This window comes from Lynx canadensis, chromosome B4 (assembly GCF_007474595.2).
Source record: "Lynx canadensis isolate LIC74 chromosome B4, mLynCan4.pri.v2, whole genome shotgun sequence".
NCBI classification, from domain to species: Eukaryota; Metazoa; Chordata; class Mammalia; order Carnivora; family Felidae; genus Lynx; species Lynx canadensis.
Genome location: NC_044309.1, coordinates 12,412,908 through 12,425,122, shown reverse-complemented (window position 1 = coordinate 12,425,122; position 12,215 = coordinate 12,412,908).

Sequence of the window (12,215 nt, the reverse complement as noted above, 5' to 3'; positions counted from 1 at the left end):
AATCTAAGCATAGGGGCACCTGGTGGCTCAGTTGGTTAAGCATCTGACCCTTGGTTTCGGCTCAGGTCATGATCTCCCGGTTTGTGAGTTCAATCCCTGCATCAGGCTCTGCACTGACAGCATGGAGCCTGTTTGGGATTCTCTCTCTTCCTCTCTCTCTGCTCCTCCCTGGCTCGTGCTTTCTCCCTCTCTCAAAATAAAAAAAATAAACATTAAAAAAAAAAAAAAACTGGGACGCATGGGTGGCTCAGTCGGTTAAGCGTCCGACTTCAGCTCAGGTCATGATCTCACACTCTGTGAGTTCGAGCCCCGCGTCAGGCTCTGGGCTGACGGCTCGGAGCCTGGGGCTTCAGATTCTGTGTCTCCCCCTCTCTCTGCCCTTCCTCTGCTCATGCTCTGTCTCTCTCTGTCTCAAAAATAAATAAAACATTAAAAAAAAAAACCTAAACATAGGGGCCTCTGGCTGGCTCAGTCTGTAGAGCATGTGACTTTTACATATATATATTATATATATAACACAGAGAGCAGAGACACGATAGAGGACAGAGAGACAGTGAGACAGCGATGGAGAGAGAGGGAGAGGGACAGCGAATACAGAGACAGGAGACAGAGAGGCAGACAGAGAGGGGAAAAGAGAGAAGCGAGGAGAGATGAGGAAGAGCGAAAGAGAAGAGGAAGAGATAGGAGAAGAGAAAAGAGAGGAGAAGAGAGAGGGAAGATAGGGAAAGAGAGAGAAGATGGAGAGAGAGAGGAGAGAGAGAAAATAGAGAAGAGAGGGATAAGTCGAGAGAGAGGAGAGAGGAGAGAGAAAGAGGGAATGAGAGGGAGGAGAGGTCGAGATACGATAGAGCGAGAAGAGGAGACACGAGATAGAGAGAGAGACACGGATAAGACGAGATAGAGACCGAGATTTACTAGAGAGTACACTAATAGATACTGATAATATTAACTATATATATACTATATATATATATACTATATATATATAGTATATATATTTTTATATATATATATATATAGGGTGCCCAAAAGAATGAAAAACAAAAACAGGAACTTAAACAGATACTGATACTCCAGTATTCACAGCAACATTATTCACAACAGCCAAACAATGGAAACAACCCAAGGGTCCATCAACAGACGAAAGGATAAAGAAATGTGGTGTGTGTATATGTATATGGAATATATAAATTATATATATGTATATATGGAATGGAATATTACTCAGCCATAAAAGGAATGAAGTTCTAGAACATGCTCGACTTGGATGAAGCTTGAGGACATACCACATGACTCCACGTACACGAAGTATGTAGAAGGGCAAATGCATAGAGGCGGCACATGAATGTGTGGTCACCATCAGCTGGGGGAGGAGGGAATAGGGGTTACTGCTCAACATGTACACAGTTTCTACTTGTGGAATGAAGGGTTTTGGAAAGAGTGGTGACTGCACTACCTTGGGAGTGTAACTCACGCCACTGAGAAGTACACTTTAAAAATGGTTAAGTGATACGTTTTACATGATATATATATTCAATGACAATGGAGGGGCGCCCGGGTGGCTCAGTCGGTGAAGCGTCTGACCTCAGCTCAGGTCATGATCTCACGGTTCGTGAGTCTGAGCCCCACGTGGGTTCTGTGCTGACAGCGCGGAGCCCGGAGCCTGCTTCGGATTCTGTGTCTCCCTCTCTCTCCGCCCCTCCTTTGCTCACACTGTCTCTCTCTCTCTTCCTCTCTCTCAAAAGAAAAAAAAATTAAAGAAAACAATTTTTAAATGACAATGGAAATAAAGAGGGAGGCAAGAGGGTCAGTCAGGAAAAAGAGAAGTGAGGACAGAAGCAGAGACCGAAGCAACGTGCTTTGAGAACGAGGAAGGGACCGGGAGTCAGGGAATGAGGGCAGCCTCTAGAAGCCGGAAGAGCTAAAAAAACCAGATTCTCCTCTGGAGCTTCTGGAAGGAAAGCAACCCTGATGATGTCTGGATTTCAGCCCCCTAGGGCTCCTTTCGGACTCCTGACCTCCAGGACTGCAAGATAATAAATCTGTGTTGCTTTGAGCCACCAGGCTTGTGGCGATTTGTTATGGCAGCAACAGGAGACAAATGCATGGACGTAAACCCTTATTCTTGTGTTACAGTTCACTAACCATGATACAATAATTCACCGCATAGTGATCCACTCAACTTTTTTTCTTAAGTTTATTTATTTATTTTGAGAGACAGAGAGAGAGAGAGAGAGAGCTCATGAGTGGGAGCAGGGGAGGGGCAGCGAGAGAGAGAGGGGAAGAGAGAACCCCAAGCAGGCTCCACACTGTCAGCGCAGAGCCCGATGTCGGCTCGAATTCATGAGCTGTGACATCATGACCTGAGCCCAGAGCAAGAGCCAGATGCTTAACCAGCTGAGCCACCCAGGCGCCCCCCGATGCATGTGACTTCTAAATTCCACAGCACTAGAGCATGGGTCCAGTGCTGACAGCTGGCAGGTGGACCCACTCTGTGCTTGACCAGCGTGTCATCAGTGAGTCAGTCAGTGGTGTCCTCTTACGAAAAGGTAGGTTGTGGAATGGATTCAATTGATGATATCCCAAAGACAATTCTCCCTATGAACGCAACACTAAAAACTCATGCATGTTTGAACCGTAGAGTTTATGGAAATTCGCTTGCATTAGGGCCCACGTTCCCGTGTCCACGGCCTCCCGTGTCTTGTCCTTCTCCTGGCTCCGGCCCAACCTCCTACCGCACTGTTCCCCTGAGGGCCGACCGGGTCTTCTTAAGCTTGCACCCTAGCCCAGAATTAACATTTTCATCCTTGTGTCTACTCATGGAATCTACTGGGCGGGGAGATAATGTGCTGAAGAGTATCTTGAGAGATGGAAAAACACAGGATGCCCGGAGAACGTTCTACATCTGAACAAGTGACACGTAGTGATCGAACGGCAGGAAACTGCCGAGAACCTACAGATGTTATTCTCTGGCCCCAGCATCTGTCTCCGACATCTCATCTTATGGTGTTTCTGCCAAAACACGGCCTACAGCTGGTTTCAATTCCTCTTATTTTCTATGCTGAATTCCAAAGCGGCCTCTTAATCCACTTATCGCCTTTACCTGACTTGGCTCTCTGAACTCTCTAACTGCTAATCAAGTTACAGACGGGTGCCGCAGGCTCCGGGCCAGGGGCTGCAGAGGACCTTCCCGCGGTGGCCCTGGGCGGGCATCAGGGCTCTGCTGGTGGGGTCTGTCAACCATCATCCTCACTGAGACAGAGCCTCGAGGCTGGGCCACCGGGACCCACGGTGGAGGTTGTGGATTCCGACGATCCTGGAGGTGCTCTTTTTAATTGTGGTGACAGACAACGTAAAACCGAGGAGGAGTGGCAACCAGGTGGGACCCCCAGCTGCCCAAGGCATTATCTGCCACTCTGCCAAACCACATCTTCCAAGAGCTACCTGATTAGCCTTCGGTTTCTAACACTCTGCCTACACGCTAAGGTAATAAAGATACACCTGTCCTTTCAACCTTCCTGTTCTCCCCATGAAATTCACTCAGCGTACACGGCGGATCAGGAAACGACAAACCAAAGAGAACTTTGTAAAAAGCAAAACAAAACGGAACCAAATTAGGCAAGGGCGCCTGGGTGGCTCCGTCAGTTAAGCATCCGACTCTTAGTTTGGCTCAGGTCATGAACTCACGGTTCATGGGATTGATCCCCACATCAGGCTCTGCGCTGACAGCACAGAGACTGCTTGGAATTCTCCCTCTCCTCTCTCTTTCTCTCTCTCTCTCACACAAAATAAATAAATTTTTTAAAAATCTTAAAAAAAAAACTATGTAGAATGTGAAAAGAAGTCTAAAACCTCCAACTTGATAGAACACTTCTCCGGATCACTTTTATTTTTTTCTACTTACAGGAGTGTATTTACTGCAATAATTTAGCAAACGGAGAAAAATACAAAGAAGAAACAAACTATCTGTAATGCTTCCATCATGAGATAACACTATCCTTTCTCCAGCATCCTCTATACTCTTACCCTGCCTCGTATTGTTCACAGTTCTGTTTATTATAATAATAACATATTGTCACCACCACTACTTTCTGTCTGACAACCTCAGTGGAATGTAAATGCCACGAACACAGGAAATCTGTCTCCCCGAAGTAGAGTTAAGCAGGTTGGACATAATGGAGGGTCAAGGGCCTTGAGGGCACTAAGGAGCAAGGGCAACATTAAGGCACTCGAGTGGGCAGTTAACTGGGTCCCCACCTCTCCCCACTCCTCATCCTCAGGTTTGCCTTGCCTTAAAAAAATTTTGACAGCATCTGAAATGACCTATTCCAACACGCCTTCACTTTACGCCTACGTTTTCCTGACTGCCCATCCAAGCCGTCACCTTTCTTCTCAGAAACAAGCGTCCTCCTTCCTTCCCCATGGTTCCTCCTTCCGTGTGCTCATGCTCCTAATGGCGCCCCTTCCAACCTCCCCAGGGTTCCACTTCACCAGTTCCTCTCCCTTCTCTGCTCACGTCTTCAGTCTTTCCACATTCATTCATTCCTTCCCTCTTTTTACGACTGTCCCCAAAGTACCCAATTCTAAAAACAACCCTCCTTCCCAGTCCCGCTACCCAGCCCCTGTCTCGCCTTCTCTTCACACCAATCCGCTGGCATGACTGGCTTACACCCGTTGTCTCCATGCCCTACCCACCTACTCCTTCCTTAATCCAGCTTCCCCCCTCCACCCCAAGACTGCCAATGGCCTTTCAGTTGCTCTGCCGGAAGCCTTCACTCAGCTCATACTTCTCCACCCCTGTAGCCTCTTATGCAGTCAACTGCCATCGTCAAGGGCACAACTGCCAACAAGTGCCATCTCCCTGACACTCCTTCCTGCCCTCTCTCTCCCCCTCCATACACCCTACACGCCGACGACAAATTAACCGTTCTAAGGCACAGCTGTGTTATGTCAGATTAACTTAATTTCTTTCTTTCTTAAAAAACTTTTTTTAAAATCTAAATTTTTGAGGAGGGGGGGGAGAGAGAAAGAGGGGGAGCAACAGAGAGAGACGGAGACACAGGATCCAAAAGAGGCTCCAGGCCCTGAGCTGTCAGCACAGAGCCCGACGCGGGGCTCAAACTCACATCCATGAGTTCATGACCTGAACCGAAGTTGGACGCTCAACCGACTGAACCACCCAGGTGCCCCAGTTAATTTAATTTCTTTCTACAGCTACCCCAGTAAATTAGACAAAAGTATAAACTCACCGAGTCAGTTCCTGTTCTCCTAACTCATTCTTCCTGTCCGGCATCTCGTCCTCTGACTGCTGAACCCTCCTCTCCTTCTGCCGGGGTGCCATCCCTAGACGCGGGCTTGCTTGAGACCAGATTCGCGTGCTTACTTTATCATTATAACATCACGAGCACGCGGGAAGGGCCCTGTTTCCAGGGAGAAGAGCGCCGGCACCATTGAGTGTCCCTTATGCCGTCTCCTCCATTCATCAGCCCAACGGCATTCTCAGTGGGCTCATTGTCATGTAGCCAAAAATGCCATCACTGTGGCCACCTCCTCATCACCGTATCTGTTCCTCCACCACGTCTCGGCGGCCTGTAACAGGCCTTAACTTTACCCACTTAACACATTCTGTTTCTACTAACCAACCCCCAAATTCCCCTTCTCCAGAGCAATATATTTCCCCCGCTCAGTACCATTCAACAAGATCATTAAGGATTTTCAGTGTAGGTAAAACTAATCTATCCTGGCAAAGGGTATCCATTAAAATGTAAATGAGCAAGGAGGGGAAATCTATGACTGATTTAAAGTTATAAAATCTGACCTCTGCTCATCCTTGGTGGGAATGATCACCGGGGACAGCAGGTTTTAACCCCTCTTAATCACTTTGGACTTACGAAAATCACACTTAGGGGCAGCCTGTTTGCAAGTAGAAGCGTATCGGTATGATTAAATGGATTAGTAACTGGTTGAACAACTTTACTTAGAGATACGGGTTAGCAGACCCATTTCAATCTCAAACAGGGTCTTTACTGTTTGCTTAGTTTCCATTTTTGCCCTGTTCATGCCTCGCCAGCTGTGAAGACGTGAGAAAATCCGCGTTAAAGATTTTTTTTTAATGTTTATTTATTTTTGACAGAGAGAAAGAGAGAGAAAGAGATTCAGAGAGACAGAGAGAGAGAATCCCAAATAGGCTCTATACTTAGCATGGGGCTCGATGTGGGCCTCGATCCCACAACCACGAGATCATGACTGAGCCGAAATCAAGAGTTGGACACTCAACTCACTGAGCCACCCTGGCACCCCTAACATTATTTTTAAGCAACAATCAGGGTTTCTTACACAAATATAAATAGACACGTGTCCATCAATTAACTATTCATTAATTAGTCACGGAGGCAGTGAAATACTACAAAATGTTACCGGTTCAAGCAGTACCCAAAGAATAGACACACATAAAAGCAATTAGAAATGCTGAAATAAATTTGCTACTAGATGTAAGACTGGCAGCCTCTTTCACGGGGTGGAAATCAATCGCACGTCCACCAGACAAAATTCATTTCTATTTCTCGGTGGACAAGATTTGCATTGCGATGGGCTTTCTATAACTCACAGTCGCAAAACAGTTCGGTCGAAAACAGCGAAAGGCACAGACCTCTGTGAAAGCAGGCAACCCAGAAGAATCTGCCAGATAACACCCAGCAATCCCTTCAAAGAAACTCAGTGATTGTTTTGCCCATTTCAAGGCCTTTGACAATTGTTCCCAACAGTAAGAGGAAACGTCATCATGAAGCAATCTGAGGCTTTGTGAAAGGGTTGTAGCTCAGCAGGAGGGCATGTGGGAATGGCTTAGGAATTTCCATCGGTATTATATTCAGGGGCGCCTGGGTGGCTCCGTGGGTTGAGCCTCCGACTTCACCTCGGGTCATGATCTCACAGTTCATGAGTTGAGCCCCGCATCGGGCTCTGTGCTGACAGCTCGGAGCCCGGAGCCGGCTTCCGATTCTGTGTCTCCCTCTCTTTCTCTGCCCCTCCCCTGCTCATGGTCTGTTTCTCTCGGTCTCTCAAAAATAAATAAACGTTAAAAAAAATTTTTTTTTGATAAATCAGTATTCTATTCAGTCTGATGAGGCTGCTACAAAAATCTTAGTTGTTTCTTGTGTTTGTTCTTTTTTTTTCTTCCAATTCAGTCATTGTCTGTAGAATGATAGAATGGAGAGGCTAACTCTGGTCAGGTGAAATCACACAAGTGGGTTCTGTGTACCACACTTTACAAGGATCAGAGTTAGAATGGGAAAAGAGGGGCACCTTGGTGGCTCAGTCGGTTAACTGCCCAGTTTCAGCTCAGGTCACAATCTCACAGTTGGTGAGTTTGAGCCACACCATTGGGCTCTCTGCTGTCAGCCTGCTTCAGATTCTCTGTTCCCCTGCCCCCTCTGCCCCTCCCCTGCTCGTTCTCTCTCTCTCTCACAAGAAATAAAAACTTAAAAACAAAAAAAAAAGAAAGGTAAAAAAATGAGGAGTGGGGGGAAGAAACCAGCGATATTCCGTCTGAAGAAAAGGCTGTCCTCACATAAGACAAACGTGGAAGGAGGCTTAAGGAAAACCTTCCTAAATGGGAACCAGATTCATGATGACAGTGACCATATCGGTCAACGTTTATTGAGCTTCATTCTACGGGAACCCCTGAGCTGAGTGCTTTGTAAGTATCATCTCATTTAACGCACACGGCAGTGAGAAAGCAAGAGCCAAGCCCGCACTAGGCACAGAGAGGTCAAACTCGGCGTGAAAGCAAAGGCCTTTACATCTTCTTTCGGCTCTAAGATTACACGCTTCAGGGTCACTCTACCACTCGAAGGCCTTCGGTGGGTCCTAATGGCTACTCTAGTTGAGTACGAATTTCTCAGCCTGCTAACAAAGGCTTTTCACAGGATGGCCCAAAGTATCCTCTCCAGGTTGGTGACCCCAGTACTACCCCATTCTCACCAAACATACCAGACCAGCGGTGCAACCAACTCTTACAAATCAACTGCCCAGCCTCTAACTTCTCCTCCTGCTACCTCCCCCGCAAAGTCTTTCAGTATGTTCTAGTATGTTCTTCCTTCCTTGGCCACCATCTCCCTCCTAAAATAGCACCATGTGCTGGCAAGATTATAGAAGGCCTCAAACACCTGGACAAGAAGTGCATTTATGGATTCTTGACCAGGAACGTGACTTCCCTACATGATTCTCTCTAATAGTCCTGTATGCATTTTCTTGTATTTATTCTTTTGTATGTATTTTTAAAAAATATGCTCATACAGGGGCGCCTGGATGGATCCGACTCTTCATTTCCGCTCAGGTCATGATCTCACGGTGTGTGGGTTCCAGCCCTGCATCAGGCTCCACGCTGATGGTGTGGATCCTGCTTGGGATTCTCTCTCCCTCTCTCTCGCTCTGCCCCTCCCCCATTCATACTCTTTCTCAAAACTAAACATAAAATTTTTTAATTAATAAATTAAAAAAAAATAAATCACTCCAAAAAAAAATTCACACTTGAAACACTCTCTAACACAGTACTGTTAACCCTCTTGTACACAGGTTAGACACGTGGCCTGAACAAAACTTCCTCATCAAAACTGTGGTTCACACTGGGCAAACACACTGTGGTTCACACTGGGCAACACAACCACCATATGAAACCAAGGGTGGAAAAACACTGATTAATTGCTTCAGGGATGCATGAGCCATATTCCCAAGAATCTTCTTTTCTCTCTTCTGTTGCCAGATTTTCTCTCCATTCTGTAGAGGTTTTCTTTAGACGCTGCCAAGATTGTTAATGAATCCGTTCACCTCTCATTCTTTCCTTCCAATAGCTTCACCAATGGGGGCTCCACCTTTGGACCTGGAAGAAGCCCAGAGGGGCTACAGACTGGAGATCATGGTTCCCTTCCCTAGACCATGTCAATTCCACCGGCATCCTCAAATTTTACTAAACTGTGGATGATGTGGTTACATCCTGCCCTGTCCGTTCCCTGCAAGCGACCTTACGTCGAGAATGTACATTCATTTCTAATGACTCAAAAAAATGAGGCAACCATTCAAAAGGTGCAAAGGGTGTACCTCCCTGCCCTGGTCCCTTGGTTTCCTACACACAGGCTACCGGTTTCTTGCAGCTCATGGACTGTAAATATCATTTGCCAATTCAAATAAGAAAGGTCTGTGTAAATGGTTTACTGTGCCTTCTGGGCTTTAAGCTACTTGGAAGAAATTCACCCATTCAGTTCAGCAAACCTGAAATGCTACTTCCCCTTCAGCCTCAACAGAGAGCCTTTCCTGCCCCCTCCCTAGCCTCTATCAGGTGATTTTCCTTCATGCCCATGACACCAAGTCCTCACCCCCTTGTCCATTCTGTGTATCAAACACAGTAGAAATAACCTGTCTGTTTCTCACCTCAGGGCAGGGACCAGCACAGTACCTGGCACACAGAAGCATTCAGGAAACATTTGCTGAAACTAAGTATTACCAGAATACCTACATGTATTCTGAATTATTCATTAAATCCTGGGAACGGGGTGGGGGGGAGGGGTGGGGGGCCCAGCCTGGGTGGGTCAGGGGGTTAAGCATCGACTCTTGACTCAGCCCGGGTCCTGTTCTCACAGTTTGTGGATTCGAGCCCCGCATCGGGCTCTGTGTTGACAGAAGCCTGCTTGGGATTCTCTCTCCCTCTCTCTCCCTGCCCCTCCCCAGCTCATCCTCTCTCTCGCTCTCCAAATAAATAAATAAACTTTAAAACAACAACAATAAAAAAAAAAAAAAAAAACAAGTCCTGGGAACAGAAGGGTAAATAAAGCATAGTATCTACCCCAACCTCCTAGCACCTTCGTATGATTTACCTGGTAACACAAACAGTATTCCGTGTTTGCATAATCTGTTCTTCCTCTTAGTGTTACTAGTGTTCTAGAGTCTCCCTTTGTTGCCAAAAACGTGGCCTGCAATCCCCATTAGGCTGCACTGGCCAGAGCGTCAAAAGGGCTAGAGATTTTACCTTGAGTTGCCATTCTTTCTCTCTTCAGAGTGGCGTCTGAAGGACTCCAGGGCCAACTACTGAATTAGCTGCTGAGAGCGCACCCCCCTATTGTTAAAACTTCACTCAAAAGTTGCACGCAGGGGCGCCTGGATGACTCGGTTGGTTAGGTGTCCAACTTCGGCTCAGGTCGTGATCTTGAGGTTTCGTGGGTTCGAGCCCTGCGTCAGGCTCTGTGCTGACAGCTCAGAGCCTGGAACCTGCTTTGGATTCTGTGTCTCCCTCTCTCTGTCCCTCCCCTGCTCGTGCTCTCTCTCGCTCTCTCTCTCTCTCTCCAAAATAAATAACATTAAAAAAAAAACTTGCATGCAGTTTACAAAATGTCTTGACATACACCCAGAAGCAGCACCGTGTGTGGGCGCTCTGGCATGTCGGAGCAGGAAAGTTGGTAAAGAGTTTCCGCAAAGTCCATCTGGGTCCCCTGCCAGCCCCCGGCCCTCGGGCAGGCTGGCCAACAGCTCTGAGCCTCTCCCACGTGACAGGGATGGTTGAGGCTCCCCACACGGTCATCGTGGGGCTCCTGGAAGCTACGGAATGCACATGTCCCATATGCTGTCTGACACATGCTGAGAGGAGTCGTGACCCCTGCACTAAGATGACAGTTTTGATACCTGTTATTGATAAAACAACTTTTTTAAGTTTATTTATTTTGAGAGAGAGCACATATGCGTGCAGGAGAGGGACAGAGAGGGAGAGAGAGAGACAATCCAAGTGGCGACAAGAGGCTCGAACCCACAAACCGTGAGATCATGACCGGAGAGGAAATCAAGAGTTGGACGCTCGACCGACTGAGCCACCCAGGTGCCCCTAAATTATTTTAAAACCTAAAGCTATCTTAACCACCAAATCCCACTTAAGTAAAATGGAGCATGTGCTCAGTGTAATGGCCTTGAGCAAATCACCTTATCCCAACAGTATTTTTCTCATGCCCAAAATGACGAGGTTGGGCTAAAAAGTCTATAGGCCTCCCAAGAGACAAAATAAACACATGTGGTGGGTGGCCTTGATCAGACTGATGTTAAAACAAATAAACAAACAACAAAAACAAAAACACATATCAGCGTTGCTGATATGACTGTCCATTAGATACTATGTTATTAGGACTGGTTTTCTTAGGTAGGATAATGATTTTGCCGGCTAGAAGGGGAATGTTGTTACTCCTAGAAATACACCCTGAAGTATCATGTCTGCAAATGTTTCAGAAAAAGAATATTTGAGCATGTGGGGGCATGCACGTGTGTGCGTGTGTGTGTACAGAGCAAGAGATCGGGAGAAATAGAGCAAACACATCGTGCTTTTAAAAAATATATCCCTGAATTCACTTTTGGCTGTCATTTCAAATTTTTAAGAATGCATCAAAACCCCATGACCAAATATTGAAAATTACTATTTTGACTTCCTCCCCTTCCCTCCATGGTCCTTCAGGCTTCAGGCTTTCATTAGGACCTGCCTCGCCTCTCCTTTTTAGATTTTATTCTTAATGTGTGTGTGTGTGTGTGTGTGTGTGTCTCCCCATGTGATCTCCCACACTCCTCATTTACAAAGATTCCCCTCCCTCTTCCTTGCTGTCAATATCTCCCTGTAGATTTGTCTCCGTCCTGGGCAGTATTTAGCTCCCTGATTTCGCCCTGCCTACTCCGCACTTACTACCTCTCCATCTTTTTCATTATCTCCTACCGCCCCAGACTCCGTGGAAGGAGGGGGGTCCCCGGAAGGGGGGCCGCGGGGAACGCAGTCCTACCTCCCTGCCTTCCTTTGTTCCACAGGGCCCTCTGCACGCCTTTTCTAATCAAGCGCGGTTTCCTGTAAAACGGAAGTGTGTGTTCCCACATTTGTGTACACGTGCACGCGTATATCTGTGCAGGGCATACATGTTTACGCGTACACATCTAGCACTTACACATTTTTTTTTGTTGTTGTTGTTAACCACAGCAGAAAAAAAATGGCAAGGCCACGGCAGAAGGAAATTTTCTCTCCAGGACTGGAAAAATGGAGCCTGCCTGCCTCCAGCCACCGTCCTCTCCAGCCTGGTCTTTTTTTAGGAGCTAATTTGGTTGATGAAGCGCTTCGAGAGAAGCAAGCCTGGCCCGCCTCAATCGGCTTACCTGAGGCGGCCCGCCTGGCCAGCTGCAAGCACACACCTCCCTGCAGAGCT